At 34.0% G+C, this 17,815-nt stretch overlaps 2 pseudogenes; both read left to right on the forward strand.

Moving 5' to 3' along the window:
* Positions 1–12,164, forward strand: part of LOC123241873 — a 78,165-nt pseudogene extending 66,001 nt beyond the window's left edge.
* A 146-nt stretch (positions 12,165–12,310) lies between these two features.
* LOC123241874 lies at positions 12,311–13,486 on the forward strand (annotated as a pseudogene).
* The last annotated feature ends 4,329 nt before the right edge of the window (positions 13,487–17,815 follow it).

Below are 17,815 nucleotides of genomic sequence, written 5' to 3' on the forward strand. Positions count from 1 at the left end.
TTTGAAATCAGTATATAATAAACTCCAAAGCCCATGGAGTTCAGAGCAGCATGGGCTAAGCACTAGTCTGGTTGTTCTTATTTTGTTTCTCCTGTTTTAACAATCCTATGCCACCATATGCTACTCAGGACCGCAAAACCATATCGAGCTGGCTCTTTATATGGCAGGGGTGTAGTAGGGGAAGGGCTCCCCTGCTGGGCTGGATTTTGGGGAGGAAAACTTTTTCACTTATCCTTAGGCAGTAGGCAGGCAGGATAGTCAGCAGGCAGGCAGGCAGGCAAGTTCAGGTCCCATCTAGAGGTTGCTGTCAAATGTGTGAGTGAAGGGAAGGAAGGTGGTCCCCAGCCCCAGCAGGGGGAAATTGACCTGAGCCCTTTGGGTCTCAAATAAACATCAGGTAGCAACTTAGGGTTTAGAATAGCTAGGTTTTATTTAGATTAGAAAAGGGAAGGTCTAGGGAAAACTAGGAGGTAGATAGAAGGGAAAAGAGGGGCCAAGAGAGCTCAGAATCTGAGAGCGTCCAGGTTTGAGAAAGAGCAAAAAGCTGCCAAACTTTCTCTTTTATATTTTATCTACCACCTCCCACAAAAAAAGTGTGAGGTGTTGGGGGAAGTTGTAACAGGGAGCCCTGGGAGATTTAGTCTCCCAGGGCTTAGAATAATTAAAACTGCACTGCACAGTCCCACACTAGGATTATTTTAATATTTATTTCCTTCTTTAACTCATGCAACTTTTTCTTTAGAAATTTGAATGTTATACCATTTGGTATATATATATATATATATTTAGTATTAATACTGTTTCATTGTCTATCATATCTCTTATCAGGATGTAATTTCCTTCTTTATCTACTTGAAATAAATACATATATATATATATATATATATATATATATATATATATATATATATATATATATATAGTTTTGCTTTGTCTAATATCATGATTGCTACCCTTGCTTTTTTCCCCCTACTTTAGCTGAGGCATAGAAGATTCCACTCCAGCCCCTTACTTTTACTTTGTATATGTCTTCCTGTTTTAAATATGTTTCTTGTAGACATTATACTGTGGGATTCCAGGTTTTAATCCACTCCGCTATCCTTTTCTGTTTTATGAGTAAGTTCATTCCATTAACATTCACAGTTGAGTATTTCCAACATCTTATTTCTCCTCATTTACCCCTTTTTTCTCTTTTTAGCTTTTCCCTTTTCACTCATATTTTGTTTTCAATGACTGCCTCTACCAACTGACTCTCCTTTTTGCCTATCCCCCTTTATTTATTTCCCCCTACCCTCTGACTTCACCATAAGGTAAAGGAGGTTCCTATAGCTGACTGAGTTTGGATGTTATTCCCACTTTGACCTAATTCTGGTAAGAGTAAGGTTCAAGCATAACCTGCCACCCCACTTCTTTTCCAATGTATTACTTCTTATGTGCTTCTTTAAGAAAGATATATTACCCACTTCTTTCTCTCCTTTTCTCTTCTTCCCATGTGTTCCTCTTTTCTATTCCTTGTTCTTTTGTTTTAATATTGGTTCATCCTATTCAGCTTCCTTCCTTCTTTCTTTCTTCTCATAGTCCTTTTCATTATTCTAATAGTGATAAAGTTCTTAAGTAGCTTATGTACTTTATGTATCTCGAATATTTTAAGTGTTTTAAGTATCTCAAGTATCATAAGGAACTTAATTTTAATTATCACATTCTCAGGTACAAATGTACTCAATTCAATCTTACTGAAACTCAAGTTTTCATTTTACATTTTTATTTTAAAATTGAGAAAAATAAAGTTTAAAAATGAGAATATTTTGGTCTGCTTTCATACTTCATCAGTTCTTTCTCTGTTGGTTTAAAGAATTTTTCATTATGAGTCTTTCTGAATTATCTTAAATTGCTGTTTTATTGATAATAGTGAAGTCATATGCAGTTAATCATTATACAGTATTGTTGTTAATTGTGTATATTGTTATCTTGATTCTGTTCACTCCACTTTCCATCAGTTCTTGTAAGCCTTTCTTTAAGTTTCTTTTTTATTTCTTTTTTGTTTTTATCATGTTACATACTGATACAATTTTTAATCATAGTTTTCTGACTTTTTGTGATCATGTTTTCTTCCTCCTTCCCACTATTTGCACCTTCCCAAGATGTCAAGTAATATTAATTGGTGTAAATGTTTTTTTCATGCAATATATATTTCCATGCCTCTCATTTTATGAAATTATGTATGTCTTTCTAGATTTTTTTCTGAAGGCATCTCACTCATGGATTTTTATACCACATTTATATCCCATCACTATCATATACCACAACTTGTTCAGTCATTCCCCAGTTGGTGAACATCTCTAATTCCAAATCTTTGCCAGCACAAAGAAGTGCTACTCTAAATAATTTTGTATATATACACTGACTAAATTTCTAAATAATTATTGGCCTTTTGCTTTGCTTTGGCCGTAAAATGTATTCCTTTCCTCCCAACATGATATATTTAATTGGGTTCACTTATTCATACATTTATTTGAAAGGTAGGAATAGGGATATAGAATCAATGGCACTTTTTACTAACATTTAATGTTTTCAATAATGATTTCTCTTAGGTAGATTTAATGTTTATAAAAATATAAAGGTCCATGAAAGTAGAAATTAACTGGTGGAAATTCATTTTTAACTTTTCCAATAACAATTTTCCCTACTTTGTGAGTTTCCTACACTAATAAAATAAAACACTTCATATAATTAATATAAATATTAGAGGGCATTATGTTAGAAATTATGTGTATGAATTACATATGAGAAATAATTATATTATGTATATATATTTGTAATGTCATAAGTATATACATATTTGTATAAGTATATATGTATATATTTTAACATGAAAATATATTTATTCTAAATTTAAGATGCAAAAATAACCCAATTCCTCTCACCTTTTGTAAATGGCCAGAAGAAATGTACACAGAAATTATTTAATAATTTTCCTTCTCTGATATCCTTTCAAGTCCTCTGACTCAGCATAAGTATTTGTAAGCATATAGTCACAAAAATATAAGCCTGAAGGGGTGTGACAAGGATGCTTTATCCAATAGTACTAATCTTTTTGACTGTAAGTCAGCAATCATTTTCCTCACTGGCAATGACTTTGATGTGCTACTTTTGATGTATTTCACTTGCTTTGACTGTCTATAGAGCCAGACTGCTCTTGAATAGCAGTTACTTTTTCTTTTATATGTTTTATTTTACCATTTCCCTACCCTATATAATTATATACATTATGTATTGAGAAGAAAAGAGTTGCTCAAAAAATGGTTGGTTGTTGATTGAGATCTAGAGTGTTAATAGTTGGGAAAATATTTCAATTTTAAACTAATATTATAAATATTGATCTGTATGCCTCTTCTAATAAACTATATACCTAGGTCTCATCTGTCAATCACATATCTACCTACCCATTTAGCTCCTAAATCAAAACTGTCACTGAAAAGAGAATCTGGAACCAAAATTTTGAAGAGAATAGTAGGAGAATGAGTTATATTTTGGAGATTCCACAGTGTTTCAAACAACCACCACTTCCTCCCTTAAACAACAACAAAAATATCTTTTTAACATTCATTTCATCCAGCGATAAATTCCTGTGGTTCATTTAACACCATAATCTCTCCGAATCAAAATGACAAATTTCAGATAAATTCAAAATCTATGCTTTGTAAAATGGGGAGACATATAATGTCTCTATATATGTATTTGTGTGAATATGTGTGTTCATATTATTCATGACAATTTACTTCAAAAATAGTATAAAAATCATCCAAAAGATATTATACTGAACAGGTAGGTGGGTCTGTCTGCTTTAGCATTTACAGTTTCCTAATCACCTCACCCACTGTAGCTTTTATTTCTCTATCAACTTCTAAATTAATCAGTTATTGACCAAACATTTGAGCAAACTAGCACCGGCATGGCCTCTCTTTTATATTCATATTTCTCAATTGTGTCCCACCTATATTTATTTTACAACCTTACTTACCATGTCCCTGTGCTTTCTGAAATTCACACTCCACAATAAACAGACACCCTTTTATCCTGTATCTCTTTCTTTCATATTCTTTTCATCTACTAGATCTTACTGAAAGCTGGGTTCCTGTAAAAACGTTTTGGTTTTTTTTTGGCATTGTCTCAATCAAGAACAATTCCAAATCATGGTAGATTCTGTATCTTTTCTCAAGAATCTTAGCAAGTACCTCATCATTTTACTCTCTTCCTCAAATCTTACCCTCATACTAGAAAACTTATTTTCACAATGATATCCTCTTTAACTTCCAAATCTCCAGTTCCTTAGCTTCATTAAATCCCATGACTTGTTTCTTCCCTCCAACTCAGTCAGGCACAGAGGATCACTAAATCTCATACCAATATTCGACTTCCTTAGTTAGAAACTCTCATATTCCTTTCTCAAGGTTATTTCCTAGACTCATGGTGGTGAACCTCTGGCATCTGTGCCAAACAGGGCATGTAGAGCCCTCTCTGTGGGCACACTTACTGCTGACTACCAGAGTTTGTCACTTGATAGCAGAGGGACTCAGACCAAGCTGCTCCTTCCCCCTCTCTACAACTCTGAGGACATTTTTTCACTTCATTCACCCCTCTGCCGAGTAACGTTTCCTCTCACCTGTCTGGGGTAAGGCAGGGAGGTGGCATGGCATGCAGACTCTGAGGTGGGGACATGGCATGTGGTTTCTAAAAGGTTTGCCATCACTGTCCTAAGTTATCTTTCTTCCCTATACATATTCTCCATTTCTCTCTCCTGCCCAACAGGTCCTCTCTCTCTACCTTGTACATGACACTCCATCTCATGCCTGAATATTTACTCCTTTCTCATCTCTGTCTTAGTCAAAACTTCTTTCTCTAATAAGTATCTGACACACTGTCTTCTACATGAAAAAATTTCATAATTTTCCCTCTCTCCTAACCTTGCCAATGATCTTACTCTGACCACCTTGTACTTAGGTATTTTTAATTAATTTACTTCATAGTCATTCTATTGTAAGGAGGAAAAGGGTTTTTTGGTCGAATATATTAAAAATAAAAAATATATTAAAAATTTAGGATTGAACAGTTATCAATCTTCATTTATGAATAATCTCAAGTCAAAATTGACTTTTTTGGAAGTTTATATACAATTAAGAAGAGAGAAAGTAAGTAAGAAAATTAGAGAGAGAATAAGATAGGATAAGTGATCTAATACACTGAGTAATTTGTTCTGGTCCCCAGTTCAAACTAGGGAGATTTAACTAGTTCTTAATTGGAAAAAAGGTCAAGCCTTGATCCAAGGGCCCCAGAGGCATATGATGCAAAGCTTCAGTCACAGAGTCTCTTTGAAAGGGAAGTTCCTTAAGAGAAGTTCAGGAAGATTCAGTCTTTAAACTCACCACGTGGAATTCCAAAGACTATATTAAGAACAGTCTCATCAAGTTTTCAGGGTCCCAGCTAGCACTCCTCCACAAACCAGAAAAGCTCCTTCTCTAGCAGAAGCCTTCTTGACTCACTCTACTCTCTCTTTTTAAGGGGTCACTTATGCATTACTTCCTGTACCTCCCTCCAAGTTTGTGTGTCCAATCACAACAGATGCTTCTCTTAGGACTGCCTAGGGGGCAGTCAGTTGTTTATGATTTGTCACCCACTCTAGCACACGTGGGTTACGAACCTCCCAAAATTGGAGGTGTTCTCACCTTTGGTGACTAAATCTAAAGATGTAATCTTTATTAAAATATAAATATTATATAATTTTAATTTTAATTAATTTAATAATATTTAATATTTATTTTAAATAAATTAAATCAAATAACTAAATTTAATGATTTAATTTAATAATAAATTATATAAAATATAAATGATAAAATATTAAAATTTAATATTTATTAAAATCTAAATCTATAGGCTCATGGTAGTGAAGACAGGGCCTATAATCAGGACGACTTGTATGCAAATCCAACTTCAGGTAGTTACTAGCTGTTTGACCCTAGACAAATCACTTAATTCCATTTTGCATCAGTTTCCTCATCTGTAAAATAAATTGAAATGGCAAAAAATTACAGGATATTTGCCATGAAAATTCCAAATGGAGTCATAAAGAGTCAGATATGATGGATATAACTGATAAAATTTCAGATGTGTGCTTTTGAATTTGCAATTTGTATGATTAGAAAAAATATACTCCTCATGAGTAGGAATTATATTATTATTATTTTTTAAAAACCCTTACCTTCTCTCTTGGAGTTAATACAGTGTATTGGCTCCAAGGCAGAAGAGTGGTAAGGGTAGGCAATGGGGGTCAAGTGACTTGCCCATGGTCACACAGCTGGGAAGTGTCTGAGGCCAGATTTGAACCTAGGACCTCCCATCTCTAGGCCTGGCTCTCAATGGAATTATATTATTTTTTAATAACTGTATCCCCACTATCTACCACAAGTCCTGGCAGAGAGTAGGCAATTAAAGATTGCTTTTGATTGAAAAAATGATTTATCAAAAAAGGAGATGGAACAGTGAGAATGAAGAATAACAATGGAAATCTATGTGTTACATTAGTACCCAAATTATGTTAAAATATGAAAGAGTATAAATTTGTGGTCCCGGACAAGTTACCTAACCTCTGGATCCCTCTGTGTAAAACATTTTCAGAATCATAAGCACTATAGAAATGATAGCTATTTTCATGTAGATAAGCAGTACACTCAAGAGATCACTGGACCTAGAGTCAGGGAAATCTGAATTCAAAATTTACCTCAGACATTTATTAAACATGATTCAAGATAAGTCACTTCAATTATATCTGTCTCAGTTTCACCATCTGTAAAACAGGAGTAATAAAGTACCTACCTCCAAGAATTATTGTGAAGATCAATTGGGGAAACATTTTAAAAGTGCTTAACATAATGGCTGGCACACATTGTTCATACTTAATAAATGCTTAATTTCTCTTTGAGCCTAATCCAGAAATATCAATTTCTGTGAAATTCTATTAAAGTGGTCATCAGAATGATAAACAACAATGTATTAGGCCTACTTCCTGAGTTGCTTTATTCTCCTGAAAGAGATCATTTTAATAGCTATATTAATAAAGAACGTAACATAACGGAAAAAATAATTCTATGGCCATGTTAATTAGTCAATAGATTAAAGAGCAATCTTGATTTTGTTTGTTTGCCCTGCTTTGCTAGCATGATAAAATTTTAATTGTAGGCCAGTTCCACAGAATACCCTCATTGTCCATGTATTGGATATTATTGTTGCAAGGACCTTCATGATCAACTAATAAATGTGGTCATTTTATTAAAATGCTCTTTTTATATACAAGGGATTTGAAGCTCAAAGATTATACGTTTTCCTCACATTAGATACTAGGAAAGCACTAGAACATATTGTGGTGCAGAGAGGGGGCATAAATGCTTTACAGAATTCTTCTGTCAGTTAAGGAGGTTTTAGAATCTTTGGAAAAGGTTCAGTTCGTCCTGGGAACTCGTGGAGAGAATCAGAGTCCATCTGAGCTCCTTCTTTAGATTGTAACTTGTTCTAAATTTTGCAGTTTTTCTTTTAAAATTGTTAATTTAGCTAATCCCTTTGAATCTCCCTACCCTACCTTATTCCCACCTTCATTTCCCCTACCTGAATGTCTGAGAAGTTTTGAAAGGAGAGTAGATCTGAGAGTTAGTTCAAATCTGTGATAGTTTACTCAATTAGGGCTTATCCTTGTTACAAATTTACCTTATTGAATCATTGTATCCAGCTTTCCTACCCTTTTGACTACCAACCCTCTTGGGCTGAAGTAGGCTGGTTCCTACTGAGTCTCACGTTCCTGCCTCCCTTCCCCCACCTGAAGCTTTCTTTAAGTGGCTGTTAGGGCTACCTTGTATCCTCTACCTTGCCAACCTACCCTAGAAGACAATAAACCCTGTTGGTCTTTAATCAAAACCTTTTGGCTACTTCGTTAGTTGATTAATAAGAGAGGGAGGAAGAGAGAGAGAAATAACATGCTCTCTGGAGTTTGAGGGAAGCTGAAGGTATCCATTTTGGAGGAAGTGTAACTTCAATACTTCCTTCCAGTCCCTTCCTGTGAAACTGACTAGAAGCCTCAAGTTAGTTTCAAGCTATTCTTGGCTGGCCCTAACCTGGCTCTGTAAAGTATCTCTTTTACTCCAAGGGCTCAGTCTGTTTCCCTTCAGTTTTTTGTCTCTAACCTGAGTATCCAGTCTGTGTTTCCCTGCTGCTGTTGCCTGCCTTAGATTAACTCATCCTCTCCCTTGCAACTCTTGGTACCTTTTATATTCCCTAAACTCGGACATTCCCTTATTTCTCCTACCACCTCAACTATGAACCTTCATCATTGTACCTTCCTCATCCACTATATTGCCTTAGGGATTCACAAACCCCTATCCACAGTGCCTATCCTCTATTCCAACCAGCTACTACCTATAGCTTCAGTCCCTTATTACATCCTAAAAAAATCCCCTTATTACAATATGTTTCTTGATTTTCCATGCCATGGCCTTTTCCAGGATATTATAAAGATATTATTATATTATCATATTATTTTTACAGTATCCCATCACCTCTCACATCAAACATTCCTCACAGCAGTTGCTCTAAAAGTATTTTTGACTACTGTTTCCATACTGTGAAAGAAAAATCACACAAGAAGAATTTAGTTTTAAATTCAATTTCCTATCATCTGGAACACGGGATGTGATATTAATCCTGAGCTATCCATATGTATGTAAACAAATCTATCTAGCTACATGCATGTATGTGTATTCATACATTAATTCTAATGAAAATTCATTCATGTTACTACATTGAGATGTTTTAATCAGTTACTGAAATTCAAGCACCTGATTATGTTATAGTGCAAAAACATTTGAAACAGGATTCAGGAATTCAGGAATCTAATCCTGGCAGTGTGTAACCATAGTTAAGTTGCTCAACTGTTCTGGGCCTTGTTTACATCCTCAATTGCAAAAACACAAGGATTTGACAAGACAAGTGGAGTTTCATCTAGAATTAAAAATTTCATTTTATCCTTTATTCTCCTATATAATCTTTTCATGTCTTAGACCATCATTTCATAACTTGTTGCTATGATTTTGAATCAAATAAAATGCAAAATTATTTAGAATTTCTCATGGATATCTGCTAGACTCCATTACTGTGTATAATGTGACCCAAAATGTCAAAGTGTTTTCTTCCATCCTTTTCATGTTCTAGAAATTCTATTATGTCTACACTGTGGTAAAACACTATTGGACAAATCTTACTATGTTGAGGGTAAAAAATATTCTAATTTGTCTCTTTTAGCTCATATCCTTTTATGTACCCATGGAATAGCTGCATATTTTTTTTCAATTTTCCAGAAATTCCAAAATCCATAGGATAGAGGTAAAGTGCTTGGCCAGTGTAAGTTTCAACATGAAAATTTAAAGAGACTCTTAATGAAGAAAAACACAAAAGCTCATGGACTAGTCCCAGAGTGGGTCTTGCCCTTTTCAGGTGAGGTGGAAGAGCTTTAATTGGGGATATTTATATACCCAGACTCATGTAAACGGGTCAGGTATTTTCTGGAGCAACTAGAAGAACAGGATGCTTGTGGTTGCACAACCACCCTCACACACACACACACACACACACACACACACACACACACATGCTTAGGGCACAGCCTATGATGGCTGCTAGACATGAAGAGGACAGTCATAACAGAGGTAAGAATGCAAATAAGATGTGGTTATTCAGTAATGCTCTAAAACTGTATCTTCCATGGTTGCCAGTAGAACAAATACAAAAATGTTCCAATTTTAACTTTCAATCAAGTCAATCAGCCGTGGCTTCTCTATGCAAAATTGTAGTAAACAAAGATCTGAAAATTTTGTTTAATTCATTCATGTATTCAAACAAAAAAACTTTCATTAAGTGCTTCCTGTGTGCTTGCTTTTTGCTAGGAGCAAAAGGACAGAATGAAGCATTCATAATAACTGTCTTCAAAGACAGTATAATTGAGCAAGGTGATCAGGCTCTAATTATGTTATCTTATTAAATGGATTTTTTGTGCCAAAAAATATGAGACTGTGCAAAAGAATTGCCAGAACAGAGTCTGATCAATATTTGGCTATAAGATGATTTACTAATGGGCCTAACAGTGCTTATGAGAAGAGAATAATTGGGTAAGGAGCTTTTAAGAAGAACAGGGACTGATTTGTGCACTGTGCATTGAGCCCCAGAACCACAAGCTCAGTGTACCTCCCCCATCCTTCCTCCCCTCTCCTCCTGCCCCACACTTTATTCACTCTGCCTCCTCTCTTTGGAGGCTACCAGGGTGCTGGGACTGGTGGGGAATCCAGGAGAATGAAAGGAGAATTGGAAAAATGCAACTGATTTGAAATCTAAGATGGCAGCGTATTGAGGGGAGCCAGATTCTGCTGCTGAGGTATCTGGGGGGACCCAGGCACTGAGATAGTAGCAGACCCACCAGGAAAAGGTACATCGCTACTTTGGTGTGTGTGGTTAGTAAAGGCTTGAACCAAATTTCTATAATTAGAAAGTATTCACTATTTCTTCAAAAGAATGCAGCACTAAAGAAAATATGGCAAATGAATGGGTATTTGTTTCAAAAGTTTCAACTTAACTTTGCGACTAGCAACTACAAGCTCTTTTCTTGATTGCACCATGAAAAATTTGCAAATGGGATAGACTTACTTAACCAAAAGCCATTTTTTCACATGAAGATAAATGAAGGAGTTTGATCTTCATTGATTTCTAATCACAGTTGTGATTTTCATCACAAAAATAATATAATAATATATGGCAACAGAAAAAATAAAAGAAAATCAACAACACTTTACATGGTCTTTGCTAGTGAACAGGATCCAGATCTAGAATTTATTTTTAGATGTGAAGATCCCTCCACTTAAACAGAAAATGCATTGGCAAAAAGTATCTCAAGTAATGAAAAGTTTCAAGAACTTGTAGGTTGTGACAATCAATAAAATAAAAAAAAGTTGAAGGGAACCATTACGAAGGTAAATTTTGTACTTTCCAAATGCCAGATATGAACATTACCTTTCATTTAGATTTAGAGCATCCCAGTTTGGTGTTAAATTCCTCCTATGTGTTGAATGCAGTTTTCTTATCAGAAAATATAATGTGTTTATTTTCTAAGCATAATTTGGAATATTATCCTGGAGAAGAGAATTTTAAGCTGATTATGGTAAAATAAAATAATCAGACAATCTTTGAACAAACAATGATATAATTTTTGATGGCATTGTTGTTAGAGATAGATGTATATCAAATATAATCTACAGAAATTCCCTTGACAGAGATTTCTATCAGCAAAATTTATATAATTAAAATAATAAAAAATAAAATAGAGGATAAATGGATTGCAATTTTCCATAACTCTGAAGACATTCCAGAAGAAAAAAGGGATTGAAACTAAATCAATTCAGGAAGTAGTTAAAAATCCAACTTCATCAGCATCTGAATCTAATACAAATACTTCTGTTGTAAATAGTTTACATCTAAATACAACAAGCACAGTAGTTACCTCAGCAGCAGTCCTTCAATTTGAGTTACCACAGGTGATAACAGCAGCTGTATTGACTCAGTAGAATTCTAACTTGTTTCTTAAAATTTTAATCCCTTTTAACAGCATTCCCACCTGTAATCCTGCTTGGGATAACAATCCCATTTTGCTCAATACCTACAACAAATTCTCTTACCCAAAAATGTCAGAAATTATAGTTTTATCTGCTCAAGTAAAATAGACAAAGGAATAGATAAAGATATGGTTTACATCCTAATGCCTCAAACATGGCATTAGTTGGATTCCAGAAGAAGTAAATCCAAAGAGAGAACAATTCAATAGCACAGTACATACCATGCCACAAACCATAAAAGTAATTCCTACACACATTACAGCAGCTCGTAATGGTTTACCTTCCATTTTACAGACATGCCAAATAGTTGGTCAATCCTGTCTTGTCCTTTCAAAAGTAGCTGGCATTAACCAATTGCCTGTAATGACACCTATAGTTTTGACTGCTGCAGAAGTCCCAAGTCAAAACTCATATACAGAAAAGTCTGGTGCACAGCTCAGCCTGCTACAGAAACAAGGCCAGTAGCTGAAACTCCAGTTCCAGATTAAGCACCAACTCCAACTCTGGCTCCAGCTCCAGTTCCAGAACCAACACCGTTGCCAGAGGCAGTGTCAGCCCCAGGTCCTATTTCAGCTCCAGCTACTCATTTAATTAAGCATGAAACTGAATTGATGAAACAGGATTTATTTTGTATCTGGACAAAACATATAAAAGAATAGCTAGCCAAGTTAAAATTTAGCTACCTTAAAAATCAGTTTCCCCGTGACTCCAAGGGGATCAGGCTTGCAAAAATAACAGGCATGGTTAAAGTGAGATTAAGAAGTGATTTAGTGACACAAGTAATAACCAGAGGAATTCCAAGAGTAATCAGTATACCCATCTCAACAGCAAAGCTTATATCCCAGTTGTTACTGACTGGTGATGAGCCTGCAGAATCTCCAACAGGTATCACTCCACTGCATAAACAGAAAGGGATTTCTTTCCCGGATTTTACTCCACAAAATTTTAAAGAGAAAACTTCAAAGCAGCTGTAGGTCCTCCAATCAAGTTTCCTCAAATTCCATATACTTAGTGATGAAGAATCGAACAGATTAAGGGCACAAACCAGACTTATTGAGAAACTGATTACTAGTTTACAGAAAAAAGAAATTGAAAAGTTCAAAGGAATAGAAAAGAGTAATATATGAAAGTAATGCACACATTTCCAAAAAAAAAACCTGGAGAAGCTTCTCTTTAAGAAGAATCTGGAGCACCTAAGTCAGTGACCACCACAAACAAAATGTGTAGAAAATCACCAAAGCAATTGCATATACTTAAAAATGCATTTGTTTAGACACATGGCTGTCACTAAAGCTGATTGAGCAAAGTGGGATTGCTAGAATAGATCCAATTGGTTGGTTTGGAGATACATGATATGCTTAGAAAAATGAGAATTTAACATGGTGCTACCCAGTTCAAGTTTATGAATGGATAGGCTTCCTTTAAAATGAGAGGAAGACCAAAGGAAAGAGGAAGGAGAGAACCTCATGGCTGGGGTAGAGGAAGCAAAAGGTTAAACAACTGGGACAGTATAATTGTCACTTAAAATTTTTAAACTGGAACTGTCATACTCAAGTATTATTACATGAAGCACAAATTTCTTGATGAGCAAGACCTTCCTTGATGAATTGATTTCCAAATCACCTATTGGATATGACCAGGTTAGAGAGTGGTTTGCAGAAAAACAAAGAAGATCTAAGTTAAGAATAGATCTAATAGAGGAGAATGAAGATAACATTGAGATAACTGATGATCACAAAAATAGGATGATGAATAAAGAGAAAATTGACACCTGGGAACTCCCATGACCTGTTAGGTAGAAATTCTAAATCAGATGTTTAAAAATCTCATGTTTTTCCTTTATAGTTACATACAATGGTGAAGGAGACTCAACTCTTGAATGCCAGATATCTGATTTTCTATAAATGGGTATAATCTTTTATAAAAGTGAGAATGTTCTTGGACATACACCCATTCTCAAAACATGAGATTGAATACTAAAAAGGAATGGAACTTAGTGTTGTGCCAAAGTTAAACAATTGTAGTTGGCAGATGTTCTACACTATAAATAGAACATTGATTAAAAGACAACTTGTAAAAATTCATATTTTATTTAGTGTGTTTTTATTGTGATATAGGATTGTAACATTCTGTTTCTTAGACTTTTTTGAGGGAGTTAAGTGACCATTAAATTGTGTCCTCTAATAATTTTGTCCAGCTTAATACTGCATATTCTGGTAAGATGGACTTTATTACCTATATTTTTGATATATGATTAAAATTTTAAGTGTCCAAACATTTTAGGGAGTAAAAGTTCCCCAAAACGGTAAAAATATAGCTGATTTATTTCTGTATCTTACTTATCAGGCCCTACAGTAATGTGGAAAGTTGTGCATGTGCTTGTGCAATGTCTCTATAAAAGATAATGCAACATATTTGTACATTTTGGAACCCTATGCCTATGTCACTGTCTTTTTCAAGTTGAAGACATTATTGAAAGCTATTACATATATATGTAATATATATACATACATATATGTGTGTATGTATATGTATTATATATGTAATACATCTGTTTCTAGTTCAAGGAAAGGCTGATTTTACTTTTTATTAAACTAAACAAAGAATATCATGAATATGGAAAAAGCTGGCATAAGAATTTACAGAGAGAATTTATGAAAAGAAAACTTAGTCTCAAAAAAATGTGAAAAAAAGAGAGAAGGACATGGACCTTTGTCAATATTTTTCAGTCTGGAAAGTCTAATCTCTCAGAAAACAGATTTGATTTGTTCAGTTTGACCTTTAAGGCTAAAATTACTAGCAACAAGAGGAAACCCCTAGGAAGTAGAATTTAGCTCACTAGAAGAATGAACAATTAGAGTTTTCCAAAATGGAATGGGCTGGTTACAAGAAAGTGCATTAATCATTTTGCATGGTTCATAATGAAGACTGATTGTCTCCTTGTGTTGTCATACTATGAGAATCATGCCTTAGCTGCGATTTGAAGTAAGTGATTTTCAAAAAACTTTTATTATAGTTGGGGATATCAGTACTCATACGTATAACATTTAATAATGTAGAAGAAGAATACTAGAAAATGACAGGTCAATACAAATGCTAAATTAATATTAGAAAGGTGAATTGATAGAGTTATAAACTTGCAACTATTTTAGGTATATTTTCTTATTTGATCTTTACAATAACCCTGTCAGATTGGTGCTATTGTTTCTGTCTTAATGATGAAGAAACAGAGGCAGCTAGAGGTTAAGTAAGTTGCCCAGTCATGTAGCTAAGATGAGATTTTAACTCAAGTCTTTTATTATTACAAGTTCAGCACTCAGTACACATTGCCACTCACATCGTTCTAATGCAAAAAAATACATGCTCAGATCCAAAGTGAAAGACATCTTGATTTGGAGTATTCAGAGAAATTTTCATGAGTGAGGTGACATTTGATCAGTCTTGAGAAACACACACAAAAAAAAGAAGAGAAAACCCTTAGAGGATAAAATATCAAATAAAAACTTCAGAGCCTGGCATAGTAGCTCATTTTATGGTGATTTAGTATTTTCCTCCACAATAACTTTCAGAGGATAATTGGGCAATTAGTGATACTTTACAAAACCAGAAATCGAAGGTATGGAATGGCTTTGGTGTCGTTTTGTATTCCTAATGTTTAGAAGAGTACCTGATACATAGTAGACCTTTAATACATGTTTATAAAATGTAAAAATGAATGAAATGAATGACATTAAAACTTAAGGAAATTTAATAACTTCCTGAAGATTCCACAGTTGGCCAAGGTCCCACAATCTGAGCCAAGATTCAAAGCCAGATTTCTTCAGAACAAGTCTATTATTTTTCCCGCTATATGATGCAGTTTCAAGAATGAATGGAGCATAAGGAGAAAATGGTTAATACACTAGCCCGAATGACATAGAGGATTTATGTAGTGTAGTGGGAAAGAAGGTTGCAAAAGTAAGATAAGACCAGACCATAGAGGTTGTGTGAATGTCATTTTCTGGAGTCTAAACATTATCTTGTAGGTGATTGGGTTCTGGTAAAAGTTTGTGAGTTAGAAATAGATATTTAAAATAAAACTTTAAGGAAATAGATGTGGTAAAACTGATTAAAACAAAGGAAAGAATGAAGGCAAGAGGGGAAAGTAAAGAAAGGGGACAATCTAGGCATGATTTCAGAGTTATAATTTAGATTCTAATGCTCTCAATTTTAAAAATGAGGAAATTAAAGCATGATTATATGTGTCAAATGATGCAAAATGTATTTCCATATTAGCCATGCCTCAAAATAAAATACAGACAAAAATAAAACAAAAAAGGATGAAGAATGTAACAAAAGTATGCTTCAATCTGCATTCAAAGTTCTTCAGCTCTCAGATAGCATTTTTTATCAAGGGTGCTTTGGGAATATCTGAGATTATTTTCTTGAACAGAATAGCTATGTATTTCACATTTCATTATCTTTATTCTTGAACAGAATAGCTATGTATTTCACATTTCATTATCATTATTGCTGTGTACAATGTTTTTGTTATTCTGCTTACTTAATTTTACATGAATTCAGATAATTCTTCAAAGTTTTTTTTTCTGAAATCACCCTGCTTCTCATTTTCTATACTATTATTTTATTCTGTAACAATTATATTCCAAGACCTGTTTATCCATTACCCAATTGATGAACATACCTTTGATATCTAGTTCTTTGTCACCACAAAAAAAGATGTTACAAATGTTCTTGTACAAATAGATCCTTTCTCCTTTTCTTTGATCTCTTTGGAATACAGATCTAATAGTCATATTTCTAGGTGAAAGATACACAGAGTTTTATAGCAATTTGGGCAAAGTTCCAAATTGTTCTTCAGAATTGTCAGACTAGTTCACAACTCTACCAACAGTTCATTAGTTTCCCAATTTTTTCACATGCATTTGTATTCCTTTTCTGTCATGCTAGACAAACAGATATGCATGAGGTGGTATCTCAGCATTGTTTTGAATTGAATTTCTCAAATCAGTAATGATATAGAACATTTTTCCTGACTATTAATAAGTTTGACTTTTTTCTTGTGAAAATTACCTGTTTATATCCTTTGACCATTTAATTGGATAATGGTTCTTATTTTTATAAATTTGGGTTATTTCACTATATCTTTGAGAAATGAAGCCTTTATCAGCTTGCCATAATCCTGATCCCAATACAAATTTCTCTTTTTCTTTCTAATCCTGGCTGTATTCGTTTTGCTTTGAGAAAAAATTTTATTAATTTAATGTAACCACATTTTTTACACATTTTAATTATTTCTATTTTTGTGTTTGGTCATAAATTCTTCCCTTATCTATAGATCTGGCAGGTATGTTTTTATGCTTCCTTTATGACTCATATAACCCTTTATTTCTAAATCATATTGGTATATAGTGCAAAACCCTAGTTTCTTTCAAACTGCTTTTTTTTGTAAAATGTTAAATTTTTGCACCCAATAGCTGTATCTTTGGATTTATCAAACACTAGCTTTACTATGGTCATTTACTACTCTGTATAATATTCTGAGTCTTTAACTAGCCTTGTTTTGATGATTATCACTTTTTAATATAATTTGGAAACAGGAATTGCTAGGCCACCTTCTTTCACATTTTTTCATTGATTCTTTGTGTATTCTTGGTCTTTTTTTCTTTTTGATAAATTTTGTTATTTTTTTCTAACTCTACAAAATAATCCTTTAGCAGTTTGATATATATAGCACAGAAGAGACAAATTAATTTACGTGGAATTGTTATTCTTATTATATAGACTCAGCCTTTCCATGGGCAACTACTATTTCTCTAATAATTTAGATTTTTAGTAAGAAAATGTTTTGTAACTTTGTTCATATAACTATGTTGTTCTTGGCAGGTTGACTACCAAGTATATTAAATTTTCTGAAATTATTTTAAATGTAATTTCAGAGGGCAGTTGGATAGCTCAGTAGATCGAAAGCCTGACTTAGATATGGGAGATCCTAGGTTCAAAACTGCCCTCAGACACTTCCTAGCTGTGTGACCCTGGGCAAGTTCCTCTACCCCCATTGGTAAAACCTTCCAACTCTTCTGCCTTGGAGCCATACACAGTATTGATTCTATGAT

Source organism: Gracilinanus agilis, chromosome 3 (assembly GCF_016433145.1).
Source record: "Gracilinanus agilis isolate LMUSP501 chromosome 3, AgileGrace, whole genome shotgun sequence".
Lineage (NCBI taxonomy): Eukaryota > Metazoa > Chordata > Mammalia > Didelphimorphia > Didelphidae > Gracilinanus > Gracilinanus agilis.